Below are 16,645 nucleotides of genomic sequence, written 5' to 3' on the forward strand. Positions count from 1 at the left end.
CAACCATTACAGCACCAGCTACTGGCACACAAACTACTGGAAAAGAAACCATTGGATAAGTAGTTTACGTGCAGCTTTGAGGAAAAGGGGAAGGTAGAATGAACACTAAAATGATACAGGACACCAGGACTTGGGGCTATTGATAGAAGCCTACAATAAAAACTACACCTTAAACACAAGTAAAACTGAACATAAGTAAGTGATGCTATGACCCAAAAAATAAATAAAATGAAGCAATATAAAATAACAGCAGAAACCCGCCCGCCCCCCCAAAAAAAACCAAACAAACCCCTCCACAAATTCTAGTTCATGTTTGCTTCTTAGTCTTTGTGCAAGCAGCACAGCTGCCCTGACACAGCATGGAGCAGTAGGAAGGGGCTGCTGTTGTTGTCTTTTTTTTTTTTTTTTAACTGCCCTCCTTCATTGTCCTGGTACAGGGGTTGTCAATCAGGGGGTACACGAACCAGGCCTAGTGGGTACATGGCAGGCAGGTGGGGCTGGACCACCACCACACAGCATCCTGCACTGTCACACAGGCACTGCCCGCCTGTCTGGAAGCACAGGGGGAATGGAGAGACACGCCAGCCCCCCCCAGCTGCACACCCTTTCTTTCTTCCCTCCCCCCCCACAGCTCACCAGCAAAAAAAAGTTTGAAAACGTAATGTGTTCCATTTCTTTCCTCCCTGTCACAGCATGCCCAAGGTCCTCCCATATATTGTCCACACAAGCACATAATCATCCTAAATATGCTTTTGGGGGCATTGCACCTCCAGGGGACTGTTGTTGGGTGGGGCGGGGGGTGTGCAGGAGCAGGCCTGGCTCATGAGGATAAGTGTTAGCAAATCAATTACATTGCTTAATTGAGGTCATTAAGCAACAGTGTTTCAACCATGATGAGGTAATGCCTTGACCACCTTCCCCACCCCACCGGCCTCTGGCGCCCATCATGACCCCTTCCTGCCCATCATGGGCCAACTGCCTTGCAGCTGACAGCAGTACAAGCTTGGGGGAGGGCAGGAAAAAGCTGATGTGGGAGCATTAAAAAAAAAAAAAAAAAAAAAGAATGGGGGCAGAAAAATCTGCCCAGAAGCCAGAAATAATTTTTTTTTGCTGGGGGAGTGGGGGGTGTGTGTGTGTGTGTGTGTGTGTGTGTGTTGGGGGGGGGGGGGGGGGGATAGAGAAGTGTATACAGAAAACAAACACCTCATCATGGGACGGGAGCTGCAAAAGCTAATTTTGAGGGGGAAATGTAATTGGGGGGGGGCAGAAACAGCTAATGGGGGGGCAGTAGAAAAGGCTGATGCATGTGTAGGGGGACCATTTAAAAAAAAGGGGGGGGGTGGAGCAGGCTTGGGGAGGGGGAGGGTGGGTGTAGGAAAAAATATAACGGGGTTTTTTTTTGTGTGCATGTGGGCTGGGGGGGAGGCGGGGGGGTAAGCAGCAGAAAAGGCTAATTCATACTTTGGGGTGGGAGGCCAGAAACCTCCTGATGCAGCAGGGGGAAGAAAAAAGCTGATGGGGAGGGGCATAGAAATACCTGCTGGTGGGGGCAGAAAAATCTGACTTGGAAGCTGGGACAGAAAAGCTGCTTAGTGGTGGGGGAGGAACTGATGGGTTGGGGGGGGGGGGCGAAAAACAAAACAACCCCCTGCCCCCCTTACACCTGGTTGGCGTGGCATTGGGAGGAGAAAAAGCTAACTTTGGGCTGCCGGGGGGGGGGGGGGGGGCAGGAAAAAAATAACCTGATGGGGTAGTAGAAAAAGCTGAAGGGAGGGCCCCGGGGGGGGGGGGGGGGGCAGCACACAAACCCCTGCTTCTCGGGGGGGGGGGGCAGGGCCTGAAACACTGCCTGGGGAGGGCACAAAGAAAAGCTGATGGGGCTTTTCTTGGTGGGGGAACCCAAGTGGGGTTGGGGCAGGGGGAGCTGTTGGGGGGGGTTAGGTTAGGCACAAAAGCCTGGTTCAGGGAAAACGATGTAGGAAAAAAAAAATCTGATTTGTGGCTGGGGCATGGTGGCTGAAAAGGTTGCTTGAAGGGGGAGACAAACCTGGCCAGGGGGCGGGGCGAGAGGCCAGAACTGGGGGGGGAGAAAAGCTGACTGGCAGGGGGGGTCAGAAAAAGCTAAAGCAGGGAGGGGAGGGGGACACCCCCCCCCCAAATGAATGGGAGTGGGGGGGGGTAGGCATGAAGCAGGTCAATGTTTAGTGCACCCTAGGGCTGCTCCATACAGAAGTGGATTTAGCGCTCCAGGCTGTTAGTGCCGCTAAAACATCACCTGAGCGTCTTGGCCGGCGGGGGTTAGGGAAGGATATGGGACTAGCTGGGTGGCTGGCAAGGTGCTCCATGCTTATGTGTGCAATGCATTTATTTCAGGTCACAGTCTTAAAATCCATTTCAAAGTGAAAGATGCACACACACTCAAACATGCAGTGTCTCGCTCTCTGCTCTCTTTTTTTTCTGTAAAACAAATACATTCCTTTTGTTGCCCCAAAAATGAGTGCCTTGGATTTTGCAGTGTTGATTTCCCAGTTTGATTTGCTTTCAGCCAATAGTGTTGAAAAGCAGCTAATAATGTGGTGGCCTAGTTGGGCTTGTGACATGAACAGCATGTCTGCCATAAATACAAGCTGGTTTATTTGCTGGGCAGTTGGCATTGAGTGTGTTCACTCCTGTTATAGGTCATTCAGGAATAGACTAAAATGTTGCAAAGCCTTGCATGATCCTCTGTCTTCCTTGAAAAACTGCTGGGCAGGGGCCCCTTATGGCTTTAAAAAACACCAATACCTTATGGGGAGGGGGGGTGGGTGGAAAGTCACTTAGCCCTGCTTATGTATCACTTCTGCTCTCTTGCTCTCCCTGGTACTCTCTTTGCCATTTCTTCCTTCCCCTTCACTCTGCCTCCCACTTCTCTTTTCCTCACGCGCTGTCTCTGTGCCACCTGCTCCTGGTGTGTGTGTGTGTGTGTGTGTGTGTGTGTGTGTGTGTGTGTGTGTGTGTGTGTGTGTGTGTGTGTGTGTGTGTGTGTGTGTGTGTGTGTGTGTGTCCGTCCATCCCCACCCTCCCCGCTTTCTTCCCCCCTCTCCCTTCTTCCCTCTCTCTCCTTTTCTGTCTTTCCTCCCCACTCTCTCTCCTCCCCCTGCTCCATGCCACAGGGCTAGACTGGGAAACTGCCGGTGCCCTTGCATACTTAGTTGTGCCCAGCTATCTACTATTAACCGCCCCAGCCAACTAAAAAGTATGTATGGTCTGGTTTTTGTGGCAACATCCTGTGTGGATGCAGGTGAAAAAACTTCTTTCAGCTGTAATGTCCCACATTGAATGACTTATGCCACGTCCCCCTCCTCGTGGGCAAATGGTGTTCAAAGCTCAGGTTGGTGAGTTATGCTAAAGTCTGGCAGCTTCTGCCACGTCCAGAAATCTGCCAGATTCAGCTACAATGATCGGTAACACCAGGAGCTCTTGTCACATTCATGCCAGTCTTGGACAGACTTGCTCTTGGCATTACTGGCCCACCCTAGCACAGAGGGCAACAGCAGGGTGAATCAGGATAGCAGCTGGCCCCTTGGTATGTACAGTGCATCTTGCCAGACACAGCAAACAGGGAGCAGGGATGCCTTGGACGTCATTACCTAGTTTTCTAGATTGAGCTAACAAAACCAGGTGATCCTTCACTGGGCAGGAGCCTTCACTGGGCAGAGCTTTTGTGGAGCAGGGAGGGTGCGTGAGGGATGAGCAGGGCAGTGGAGAAACTTAACACACGGCCCCAGCTATACATTCATAACTGGACTAGCAGAGTTCAGGAGGGCAATAGAAACTGTATTTGCACGTGCCGAGCAGTGGTGTCTGATTTTACTCAATAGCATAGAAAGGCGTTTTGTGAAGTGCAAAGAAAATACTCTCCATCTTAGCCAACTGAAAAGCTACTACATGGAGCCTGCACCATGAAAATGAAGAAAATGGTAGTAGGATCTTATAGGCTCTAACAAAAACAGAGAGGAGCAGGTTGGGGGAGAGAAGGCGGTGGCTACATCAGGTGCCTGAAGCATGAAAGTGAAGAAAAGAAACCTTCCAGCAGCGCTACTGGCTTTTCTCAAGCCTCTAATGATAAAGTGCCTAGCTGCCTCCTGCAATGGAGTAGGCACCACCTTACTCCCTGTAAAATTAGGGCAACAGTTTTAATTAAGCAGGAAAAAGGCTTTGAATTAAGTGACTGAATAAAGCCATTCATGTGCAGATGGGTTTCTGCTGCAGCATTTTTTATTCCTCATGTTTTCCGATTCCTACTCAATCAACATGGCCAAGGAAACATCAATCATGAATAAGCATTATGTCACTCATGCAAGTTAAATGTTGACATTTCCATTAAAATCCTTTTGTTGGGGTGTAATTATAAGGCCCTGTGAATTCCTTGTTTAAACAGAAATGCATTTTAATTAAAACTTTTGGGTAGTGCTTGAAGCCAATTGGCCGTACATCATTTAATAAATGTGATCAATATATGCACTTACAGTACCTTTTCAAATGTTTTTTATTTAGTTCTGTGACACTTTCATACATTTTTATATATGAAATGACCTGAGCAAGGACAAAGTGATGCAAGTGGTTGAATGAGACTTGTTTACCAACTCATGGTTTTTAAAGACACCTGGCAAAAATAAAAGTTGGTGCCTGTGGATGCAGGTGAAATAATTAAACATCAATCCAGACGAAACAGAGGTGATGCCAGTGGGTAGAGTCTGTCCTAGCTCCCAGTAGCTTTCTGGGCACAATTTAGGCTGCAGGTGGGGCCCCTGCATTTCTAAAGGACTCCCCACTCTTCCTTACAGCCCATCACCAACCCTAAGCTCAGCCAAGAGTAACCTTCTGCAAGTGCCGGCAATAAGCCAGGTTTGCTTGGTAAAAATGCACCTCAGGTCTGGAACTCCTTGCCTCTTGAAGTCTGCCAGAGCCCAAACATGGATGTCTTTCAGAAGAGCTGTAAGACCTTCCTATTTAGACAGCTGTTTGGCACAAAAAGCTAGGCTGAGATCTCGTTTAGGGGCTGGCTCTATATGTCGATATTGAAGTTTCCATTTAAGTTGTTCTCCTGCTTTGTAAGTATTTTGCACCTTTACTGTAAGCCTCTCAGCCTTGTTGAGAAGGGTGGCATATAAATCTAATAAAACAAGTTGTTGAAGCAATCTCCCTTGAAGGTTCATTGCCCCCAGGCCAGCAATCAACTCAAGGGCTCTGTCAGTTCCTACTGGCACCGTCCCAATAAACAATGCTTATAATCCCCCCGCCAAGAAGGAAGGGATTGAATTGGCAAGAAGGGCAAACATCCCTCCTACTTGTTTACATTGTACCCAAGGGCTCATTAATGTGGTGAAACTTATTTAGCCCGTTGTCAATGCACGACTTGTTCTATGGAAACACACAGGGCTTCACTTTAAAGTGCTGTCAGCTGAACACGTTTAATTATGAATGAATTTAGCTTTAATGAAAAATGAGTGTAGTCAACAAGTGTCTTGTTTTTAATAATAAACAGCTGGTAGTTTCAGAAAACATAATTTATGCTTCACATATTTAATCAACCAACGCTCCAGATTTCAAACAAAGCTCAATATAGGATCATTTCCTGCCGCAGTGTAAACTCCATGCTCATTTACAATTTTCTCTGAAGTTGCTTGTGACATTTACCTAATGCTAATTCAGGCAGCACTAGGAAATGATGAAAACGTCATCAAGCAGCAAAGCAAAAAGTTGCGTTAGTTCAAAGCGAACATAATACTGTAGCTGTGCAAAGCACCGTTTACTAAATGAAAAAACACTATGAATTGGGCTAGCACCTCCTAGTTACTCAGCTGATTAAATATGAGCTTTGGTTTTACAATCAGCACTGTTATTTCCTTAACATCTGCTCAAATGCCAAAATGAGAGTCATGAAATATCTGTTTTGTTGTTCTGTTCTTTAGAAAAACCCTTCAGCTGTATGTGGTTCCAGTAAAGGCCAATCCAGAAAACAAAAGGGATCTATGAAAAAGAGACCATCCGGTCTTACCAATGAATGCACCCAACTGGTCACTGTAACGTTTAGCAATTTGTCAGTCTTTTAACCGGCTAGTTTTCCAGGAGCCTTTAAATATTTGTTCTCATCAAGTAGAATAATGTAATTATGTCTGCTTGTCTTGCTTATATTTTAGAACAGGGGGTGTCCCCTGGGGTACTTGGGACAGTCGTAGGGGGTACACGAGTGGGTGGGGATGGAGCGTTGCCACCCACCACCCCACACTGCTGGCTCCCAGGAGCAGGACCGGGGAGGCGAGGACAGTGGCACCCCTCTGCGGGTCGCACAGGCACCAACCAGCCATGCAGGGGGCGGGGGGAGCTTGCATGAGGTGGCACCCACCGCCTCATGCAAGCTCCCCCCTGCAGCTCTGTGTCTGGCTGCTGCCACCACAGAGGGTACAGTTCTTAAAAAAGGTTGAAAACCCCTGTTTTAGAACCACTGAAAGATTGCATCGAATGGCAATTCTGTTAAAAAATGTTCTGAAAACAGACAGGCTTATTCCTTACAAAAGACAGGGTGGTTCAGTAGAAAATATAGGCACAGACTGCACTGAAATCATAGAATCAAAATATTATAGGCAATTAGGGTTGGAAGGCAGGTCATCTAGTCCAATCCCCTGCTCAAAGCAGGATCATTCCCAACTAGATGATCCCTGCCAAAGCTTTGTCTAGCCAGGTCTTAAAAACCCCTGAGGATGGAGAGTCTACCACCTCTCTGGGTAACCTGTTCCAGTGTTTTACTACCTTCCTAGTGAGAAAATTCTTCCCAATCTCTAACCTAAGCTTCTCTTGCTGCAACTTGAGATCATTGCCCCTTGTTTCGTCTTCTCCCACCACTGAGAACAGTCTAGCTCCATCCTCTGTGAAACCACACTTCAGGTAGTTGAAGGCTCCTATTAAATCCGCAGTCATCTCTTCTTTCAACTAAATAAACCCAATATGTTGACACCAAAATTTTCACTGACTTTATCTTCACTCAGGAATAAAACCAGTACTTTGTCTTCACCTTCTGTAACGTGTCAGCTGTCTTCAGCACTGTCAACAGCACTTGGACTGTTGTCCTCTGACTTGTGTCTGTCCTTGACTGATTCTTCTCTGGCCTTTCTCCCTAACTGTTCCTTCAAGTAAGGTCCTCAGTGACCCTCCTCTTTCCCCCCCTCAGCTTGCTGTAGGCCTCCCAGAGAGAGCTGTCTTTAGCACCTTTTCCTCTCCCAGGGTACATTTTCTCTGGAAAAAAGCTCATCCCCAACACAAATGCAATTGTTACCGGTTTGTAAACCATGCATAGTGCATGCTTACACCACAGCCCTGCCACTGCCAGGAGCACCTGCTCCTAAGCCTTGAATGCCTACCTGCTCCTGTTCAGATGCACCAAAACCCAGTAAATGTGGGGGTGAAGCCATGCTGAGGCATCCCAAAACTATGGCCAGCATTATCCTTAAGGCCAGCCAGGGAAATCAAGTTTTGGGGTTTGGCATGTGGAAGCAGGAATAGGTGGACAGCAGCGGGGCCTAGTGTAGAAGTACCCGTAGGTCTGACACACTACTACAAATAGCCTCTTTCCTTCCCAATGGATATTTAAGCTTCTTGATCTGAATCACCTTGTCATCAAGCTTGTCATCTCCGGCACCCTCCCCACTACTTCCTTTCTTGATTGCTTTGGACATGCCCATCAAGCTACCTGTCACTTTAGCTCATACCCTGGGTGACACCCTTGACTCCAACTTCTCTGTGGTTTCTCGCATCCAGACAATGCCTAGGGGCATGCACAGGCACAACACATAGACTGGTTTAAATGTTGTTTAAACCTGAACACAAGACTGATAAACTGATTTAAAGCCACCTGGGACAGTCCATGGAGAACTGAGTATTATTTTGAATTGGTGCACTTGGTGTTATGTGCGGACACCAAGCACTCCATAACATGGATCTGCTTGGTCCTACAGGCATCCCATATTGCATTGCTCCTCCCTCCTGATAATTTTACAGGGACACAGCATGGATACCACGGTGGGAAACAAACTCAGTAAAACTGCTGAATAACGCAAAGCCGAATGAGAAGCCGTGACCGTCACAGCCGCATCTGTCCAAAAGCAGAGAAACTTCAGAGCAGCAAAGCTAGAATACGTCTGTTGAGAATGTGGGCGTATTTGTGATATTTCTATGAACAATGAGCATAACAGTTTTCTCACCTACTTGTGTACTGTTTCCCACTGGACCTGAAGGGGTTAACTGTTTCTCTGAGCAGGAAGAAGTGAAGTAGGAATGAATAGCATATACCTGTCTGGGTTGGTATGAAATGGGCCTTGAAGAATGGTATGGGGTTATCCATCTATGAATGGTGTACCATGAGGGAAACAACAACCTTGAAAAATGAACATTACATTACACTTTTAACACCTGGCTGCCCAGGAGGGCCGAAGCTAAGAGTCACAGTAGAACTGCTTTTTGAGGTCAAAGTTTGGGTAAGAGAAGAAGCAGCAAAAGAAATGATCAGGTCAGAGGATGTTGCAAGGTGTGAGCCATTTTAGAAAATTCATGAAAGAGCAGAGGGGGAAAGACTAGGTTAAACATCTTTCAAAAGGTCACTTGAAGTGCATTTCGTGGTTAAACAAGGCTAAATTTAAACAAGAGATATCTGGACAATAAAATAAAAATTGGCATATGAATACTAATTAAGGCAACACCTGTAAGAAACATTTTTGTATTTTTCTTTACCATATTAAATAAACTTTTAACTTGGGCAGTCTTTTCCCAAGTAACAGCTCAGAGGGAGACAGTGAAAGAAAGAGAGAGCGAGGCAATCACAGAAAATGAGAAAGAGAGAGAAAGAGAACATTATGCACTTGGCCAGGCTTTTCTAGATAAACCTTCCAGCCTTGCACCCGAGTGTATGAGCGTGTGCCTGTGACCAGCCAACATGCTCTCTGCCACCAACCCCTAGATGTAACTGTTCACTTGTGGCAGGAAGCAAGCCTTCCCCTTCTCAGCTCCTGACTGCAGGCCTCACTACTGTGCTTCTACGGACATCAGCACTGCCTTTTCTCAGCTCCACATCCCAATCCCATCACTGCATCTCTGCCATGAAGCTTTCCAACTTCTTCCCTTTCCATTTTATCTAGATAGCACACATTAGGGCTGTGCAAAGCTTCAGTCACTGCTTTGATTTAGCAGAGATTTGGCCCAGTTCGGTGACTGATACCTCCTGGGTCTGGGAAGGCACCCAGGGTCCCCCCGCAGCCAAATGCCAAGCCAGGAGGTGTGGGGGGGCCCGCTGTGCGCTCAGTGGTGGACCTGGAAGTGGACCAGAAGTACGTTCAGTCCACTTCTGGGTTCGTTGCCGAGCATGTGGGGGGGCCTCCCCTATGCTCCTGTGGGACACTCCATTCGCCCCACCATCACAGCGTTCACAAGCCATGCCTGGTACCTTGAAGTACGTAGAAAAAACATTTAAAGCTGGGTCTATGGCCAAATTGCTGATTCTCCGACTCAGCATCAAATCTTCAGATTCAGATCTGGCCAAATTGAATCAGGACAGTAATCCGAACCAACAAATCGAATCACTGTCCCTGACTCGGGCCGAATCTGAAATCAAACGTGGCCCATTTCACACACTCCTAGTACACAGGTAGGCTACTTACAGATGTAAACCTGCCCCGCCAAACGCTGCTTTATTTTAAACTCTGTGCAGCCCCACACCCAGCCCAGCTCGTGCCTAGAACAAGTATTGCGTTAGCTGGACCCAGCTCACCCAGAGTCTGTAAAGACCAGGTGCTTCAGTGGAGCTTTTTGACACTTTTATCTAATAGTTGACTGAATTAACTTGAGATAAAAGCACCAACAAGCCCCACTGAAGCACCTGACCTATACAGACACTGAGGAGCTGGGCTGAAGTAACATGCTTCTTCTTCCAGCAAAGTGTTTTTCTTTTTCCTTCCATGTCTGTCAGTGCCTCTTATGCCAAGGAAAACTGTGATTAGGTCTTCCTTTTTAGCCTTACTGAGCTTAATCAGCTAAGAGAAGAATTCAAACATGGGCTGAGATTTTGATCTGTGTAGGAAGAGTGTGTCCATTTTGACATACCGTCCACTAGATTCTGCTTATTCATAGAATCACAGACAAGTAGGGTTGAAGGGACCTGAGGAGATCATCTAGTCCAACCTCCTGCTCAAAGCAGGACCACCCCCAACTAGATCATCCCAGCCAAGATTTGATTTTGCTTAGCCGGATTTTAAACACCTCCAAGGATGGAGATGCCACCACCTCTTTGGGTAACCTGTTCGAGCTTTACTACCCTCCTAATGAGAAAATTCTTACTAATATCTAACCGACCCTTCCCTTGCAGCAACTTGAGACCAGCACTCCCTGTTCTGTCATCTGTCACCTCTGAGAACAGTTTAGCTCCATCCTCTTTGGAACCTCCCTTCAGGTAGTTAAAGGCTGCTGTGAAATTTCCCCTCAGTCTTCTCTTCTCCAGACTATATAAGCTCGGTTCCCTCAGGTTCTCCCCGTAAGTCATATGCCCCCTAACAATTTTTGTTGCCTTCTGCTGGACTCTCTCCAATTTGTGCACATCCTTTCTGTAGCTGGGAGGGGGGGGGGCGGGAGGGCAAAACTGGACACAATAGTCTGGATGTGGCGTCACCAGTGCTGAATATAGAGGAAGAATCACTTCCCTTGACAGGCTACTAACACACCTAACCAATGCAGCCTAGCGTGCTGTTAGCTTTTGCAACAAGGGCACACTGTTGGCTCATGTTCAGCTCATTGTCCACTGTAACCTCCAGGTCCTGTTCTGCAGAGCTGCTGCTTAGCCAGTCGAACCCCAGTCTGTTCTGGTGCATGGGATTGTTCTGTCATAAGTGCAGGACTTTATACTTGTCCTTATTGAACCTCACAAGATTCCTTTTGGTCCAATCCTACTATTTGTTGAGGTCTCTCTGAATCTTAGCCCTACCCTCCAGTGTATCTGCAAGTCCCCACAGCTTGGTGTCATCTGCACACTTGCTGAGGGTGCACTCCATCCCATCTTCCAGGTCATTAATGAAGATATTGAACAAAATCAGCCCCAGGACCGACTCCTGGGCCACTCCACATGATACTGTCTGCCAACTACACACTGAGCCATTGATTACTATCCTCTGAGCTCAATGATTCACCCAGTTTTCTATCCACCTTACAGTCCTTTATTCAACATATAACTCCTCAGCTTGCTTGCCAGAATTGTGTGGGATACCGTATCAAAATCTTTAGTAAAGTCAAGGTATATCATGTTCACTACTCTTCCCACATCCACAGAGCCAGTCATCTTGTCATAGAAGGCAATCAGGTTGGTCAGGCATGACTGAATCCATGCTGACTCTTCCTAATCATCTTCTCCTCTAAGTGCTTAAAATGGATTTCTTGAGGACCTGCTCCATTATTTTTCCAGGGAATGAGTTGAGGCTGACTGGTCTGTAGTTCCCCCGATCCTGCTTCTTCCCTTTCTCAGAGATGGGTCACTGTATTTGCTCTTCTCCAATCATCTGGGACCTCTCCCGAATCCATGAATTTTCAGAGATGATGGCCAGGGGCTCTGCAATCACATTTTCTTCTTTTACATATTCTTCCACTTGCCTCTGCTTCAGAAGCAAAAAAGTGCTATGACCTTCATCCCTTCAATTGTTTGTTAAACTTATTTGCTTTTGCTAAAATTAAACTGTTGCAATCAGGGACTGTTTCTCCAAGTCTCTTGTTTTATTAGCTGTATTCCAGTTATGCCTAACATTAGGGATGAGGGCCCTATTGTGTTAAGCGCGCCCCCGCACACACACACACACACACGAGTCCTTTAGCTTCTCATTAACAATAGGAGTTCTTCTGCATTATTATACAATTCACTTCCTCCCTGTAAACTTATTCACTAGAATAATCTCAGGAACAATAGGCTGTTAACAGATACAGCAGACAAAATAAGTGAGATTGCTGGCATTTGCCAACTTTTCATTATAATATGTGCAAAAATTCTCGACAAAGTCTAAGAACCTGACTTAAATTTCAGTCATCTAAAGGATCTTGTCTGTGGTTGGTCCACTGAAAATATTTAGCACCTTTTAACAGCAAGGTAAAAATTGTGCTGCGGAAAGCTCGCTTAAACATCTGTGGAGAGTTACAATTATGGACTTCTGTCCCTGAGGACAAAAAAGGAGATAAAATGCCACTGTACTCCAAGCTAAGTCCCTACAGTACAAATCAGTGCTACCTGAGTAGGGCCGTGTTCTGTATAGACTGCAACTATGGTAGGTTACTACTTTTTACCAATGCAGATTTCTCATTAGAGCATATAGCAAGCTACAGGTTTCCAAGCTTGAAGTTTCTGCCAAAACTTTGCTTTTGTACAAAGCCAGATTACTGTACAAGAGAGCTTAGTATCCAGCTGGATGAGGCTTTGTATACAATACAAAATAATTAGTATCTTCCTAGAATTGCCAGCTGGAAAGCAGTCAAATCATTAGGGCTAGACAAGCTGCTCTAAGAAGAAAAGCAGCTAGCAACGGTAGTAGGAACAACACTCATTCTGAGAAAGGATCAAGCCAAGGGAGGCAGCAGAGGCCAAGTGGCAGAGACAGGCACAGTTTCAGATTTGTGGAGTACCGAGTAGATGACAAAATAATCAAGGGGCAGGTTGCAAAGAATGCAGGCTCCAGGCGAGTTCAGTAAGAAAGTGCTTTGTTCACAAATAAACTTGGGAGTCTTGATCAATCAAGCTCCTAGGCTTTGTCAGCTGAGCATGCTGCTAGGGGCCCTGGTCCATACAAGTCCTTTCTTGTACCAGCTGAGCTAAGATATTTGGCTACATCATGGTTTTCTAGCAGGTGTGGTTTACCAGGGGTGTTGAGGGAGCTGCACTGTCAAAAAACTGTTATAGAAGGATACCTGCCTCCTTAGGGGACAAGCATACAAACCACAGGTAAAGCAAGAGCTAGATATGCAGCTGGTCAGCTGGTCCGTGGCAACTGCCCCATGGATCAAAACTACCTAAGAACAGCTTGCCCCTCCTACTGAAGGCTAAGCTACCACAGGGCAGCTCCTGTTTATGTCACAGTGTGCACAGTGGGCAGTTACCCAGGAAGAGCAGATGCACATCCCCACCTTTTTTTCACAATAATGTCTTGACATGCCTGTGTCAAAGCTATCATGGTGCTTCCCTAAGTCTGCTGGTTTGCACCTCTCTATACCAGGGTCGGGCCCTCTCACGTCACCTCTGCAAGTTCAGCTGTCAGCGCTTTCCCCTAACATCAGTTGCTCCCAGTAAGCAGAACTTGTCGCGAGGGGAATCAGCTCCCGCTGCCGAATGCTGCTTATTTTGCTCGCCAGTCGGCAGCAGGTGAATGAAGAGGTGATGGCTGAAGTAGAGGAGGGCACATGGGCAGAATCAGCAGCTGTAATTCACGTGCGTTTGCCCCTGTCTCCCTCCCCACAATACACGCACACTTTGGGAAGCACTCCTCTAGTATATGAAGAAGCTAAAACAGCAGAAAGCACCTTTGTACCAATGTGCACGTCCACGCTGGAGGTGGTTTTACTCACCTACAGTTACAGCAGTACAAAACTACCATATTTACCCAAATCCAAGACCAATTCAAATTTAAGATAACTCTAATAATTAGGTTTTAGGCATGTAAAATTATAAATTTATAATTTTCCATGTCTAAAGTCTAATTATTGGAAGGTCGTTTTAAATTTGCCCTCCCTATGGCTGCCTTAGGGAAAGCAATGGTAGGGACAGGGAGCAGCAGGAAAGCAGGCAGCCTTCCCATACACTGATTATGCCTCCCCCTACATTCAGGCTCCTGGCTCCTGCCCCTGGCCACCTGTATTCTTGGCCACTTGCCCCCACTCCCCAATTCCAGGCATGCTGCCGTGCCCACTTGCTCCCCCCTGCAGTCTGATCCTCCCATCGCTGCTTACCCAGTTTGGTGGCTCTGGTTCTGGCTTCAGTCTAGGACACAGAGCACATGGTAGCTCTGGCCCTAGCCAGACTGCAGTAACTGTGGCAGCTCCAGGTCCAGGTCCAGCCCCACCCCAGACCCAGGTCAGGGTCAGAGCTAAAGCAGTTCTCCCAGTGTCTCATCCCTCCCTCACACACCATGCAGTAGTATTCCCCATGCTAGGGCCACAACAGCCCCCTAGCCTGGGCTGGTACCTGACTCTGAGGTGTGGTTTCTTTTCCTCTTCCCCCTACATGTTGAATGGGGGAAAAAAAAAAAATCTACTCAGTACGCTACAAATCTGTCTTTTTCTTGTGGTTTCGAGAAAAAGACAGTACATGTGAACAAGTCTTTTCTTGTGTTTGATTTGGTCTACACAGACATACTTAACCGAAGCAATTTCCAAAACAAATTACTCTGTCCTCGTGGAATAATGATTTGTCATAATGTACCTGCTGCAGGGCTTTGCTTACAAAATCTGGAGTAGCAGAATTTATTATTGTGCAAACTGGATTATTGTACATAAATGCTTTGCATCCAGAGGGATGGAAATTTAGATCAAATTCAGGAGAATAAGGATCCATCTTCCTAGCATCTCTATCTGGCAACTTAACAATAGAAGCATTGTTAAATATTTATCAGATTTTTGGAAACCACAGGTAAAACAACAAAAAAAGGGATGCAGAATAAATACCCAAAATATTATAATGCTATTATATCAATGGTAGGCTATCATTTCAAATACCAGATAGTGTTGTTTGCCCCACTCAAAAGACTCTGCAGAATTACAGGAGAAACCTGAAAAAACATGCGAGAATACAACAATATTAGAAAAGAGAAAACATCACATTGCAAGAGATAATGAAGAGGATTGCTCACCTTAGAAAGAAGCATATGAAGTGATATGACAACATAGTGAATGGTAGCAGGAAGATTGATCAAGAACTTCCATTGCTATTATGTCATAAATACAAGAATAAGAGATATTTGATTTAAAATGTGATAAATTCTGAACTGATAAAAAGAGACACTACACCTTCTGATTCAAACACTTAATCAGACAGGCTAAAGAACTCACCGTCAAAAGCTGTATGTCACTCAGACAGTGATTAAGCAAGCATCCAAGAGGGACTGGGTGTTTGTGTGGCTTGGAATATCCAGAAATGATAGTTAATGCAAAAAACACATTTTGCAGTAGACAAAACATCATACTTCAGGTTTTAGCTAATTAAGATATACTGCACCTTCATGGGGGCACGTTGTCCCACATCTCACTGCTGTGAATTTCTTTGTATGGCTGTCCTCAGAGACAGCTATTATTGATTACAGCGGGTGACAGGATAATAAATTTAAAAAGTCCAAAGACAGAAAGCCATCTCCTGCAGTTCTAATGAAGAACTCACAGCAGACAAGAAGTTAAACATGTTATCCTACTGAAAAGCATGAACATAAAATAGTAATATTTTGAGTTTGTAAGTCCAACATTTACTTTTCCACAGCCTTTGGCACCATCCAGCTCAATCGTGCAGTCCATGATGAGGAACAAATGTCTAATGAAGCCATAGAGAGTTTCCCCTGCATAAATGACCACAGGCAAGGCTGGCTTATGGCAAGGCACTTTGTCAAACTCAGCAACAAGGTCCCCATTCCAGAGGATTTACTTATATTTAGCTTTTTAAATAGCTTTAAATCCCTTCAAAATCAAAAAAGATGTTTACATCATCTCCTTGAAGCTCCTTTAACTTGCTACATGTAGAGCCTGGAAAGGGATTATACTTATCTCATGTTAGGATCACTCTCAACATGTGCAGTTTCAGATATTTAAAGAAATTCACTGAATGCTCCCCTCAGGATTGTGAGAGAAGTGTCCTACTCTGTGTCATGCCAGCAACATTTCTCAGTATTTTAGTGCTTGCAACAAGGCTGTTAACTATTTGTTTGCCCCTTGCCTCATAATGGGTGCAACTGCACATGCGATAAATGTGCACAAGTAAACTCTGGAGTTTATTGCTCCAGTTTTTGCTCTGAGGAGCGCCGTTTGAATATGCGCTCAGGAACAACAACAACCCCCACACCAAAAAAATAATTAAAAAAAATTGGAGCTTATTGCTCTGTAGTTTGTCTTATGCACAGCATGTGGAACCTGCTTAGAGCAGCCCTGGGCTTAACCCACATCTATACCATCACTTCATGAAGTCTACAAATTCACAGCTACAGGGCTCTGGAGAATTACCGTATTCTGAATACATATGGGTCCCAAACCAAAACTTATTTATTTTTTACATATTTCCACTTTTTTTTTTTTTTTAAAAACAGAGAGATATATGTTTTTACTGTCATTCAAAAAAAAAAAAATCTTGGAGTGGTAGCCCTGTGCAACTACAGCAGTAGCTTTACACCCTGCTTCCCCCACCATAGGGGTTCCCTACACACCCCATGCTGACACCACTGACTGCACCCAGCACCCTGCTGGCCCCTCCAGCTCACCTTCTAGCCCTGCCTCCACCCATTTCACTCCCCCAGTCCTGGCATGCACCCTCACCCACTGGCTCTCCCCTTCCTAGCCCACTGCCACTATGACAGATCTGGCACACAAAATAGCTAGCCCTGCAAGGTCACCAGCATTG

The sequence above is a fragment of the Crocodylus siamensis genome, chromosome 1, assembly GCF_052110815.1.
Source record: "Crocodylus siamensis isolate JL-2025a chromosome 1, ASM5211081v1, whole genome shotgun sequence".
Classification (NCBI taxonomy): domain Eukaryota; kingdom Metazoa; phylum Chordata; order Crocodylia; family Crocodylidae; genus Crocodylus; species Crocodylus siamensis.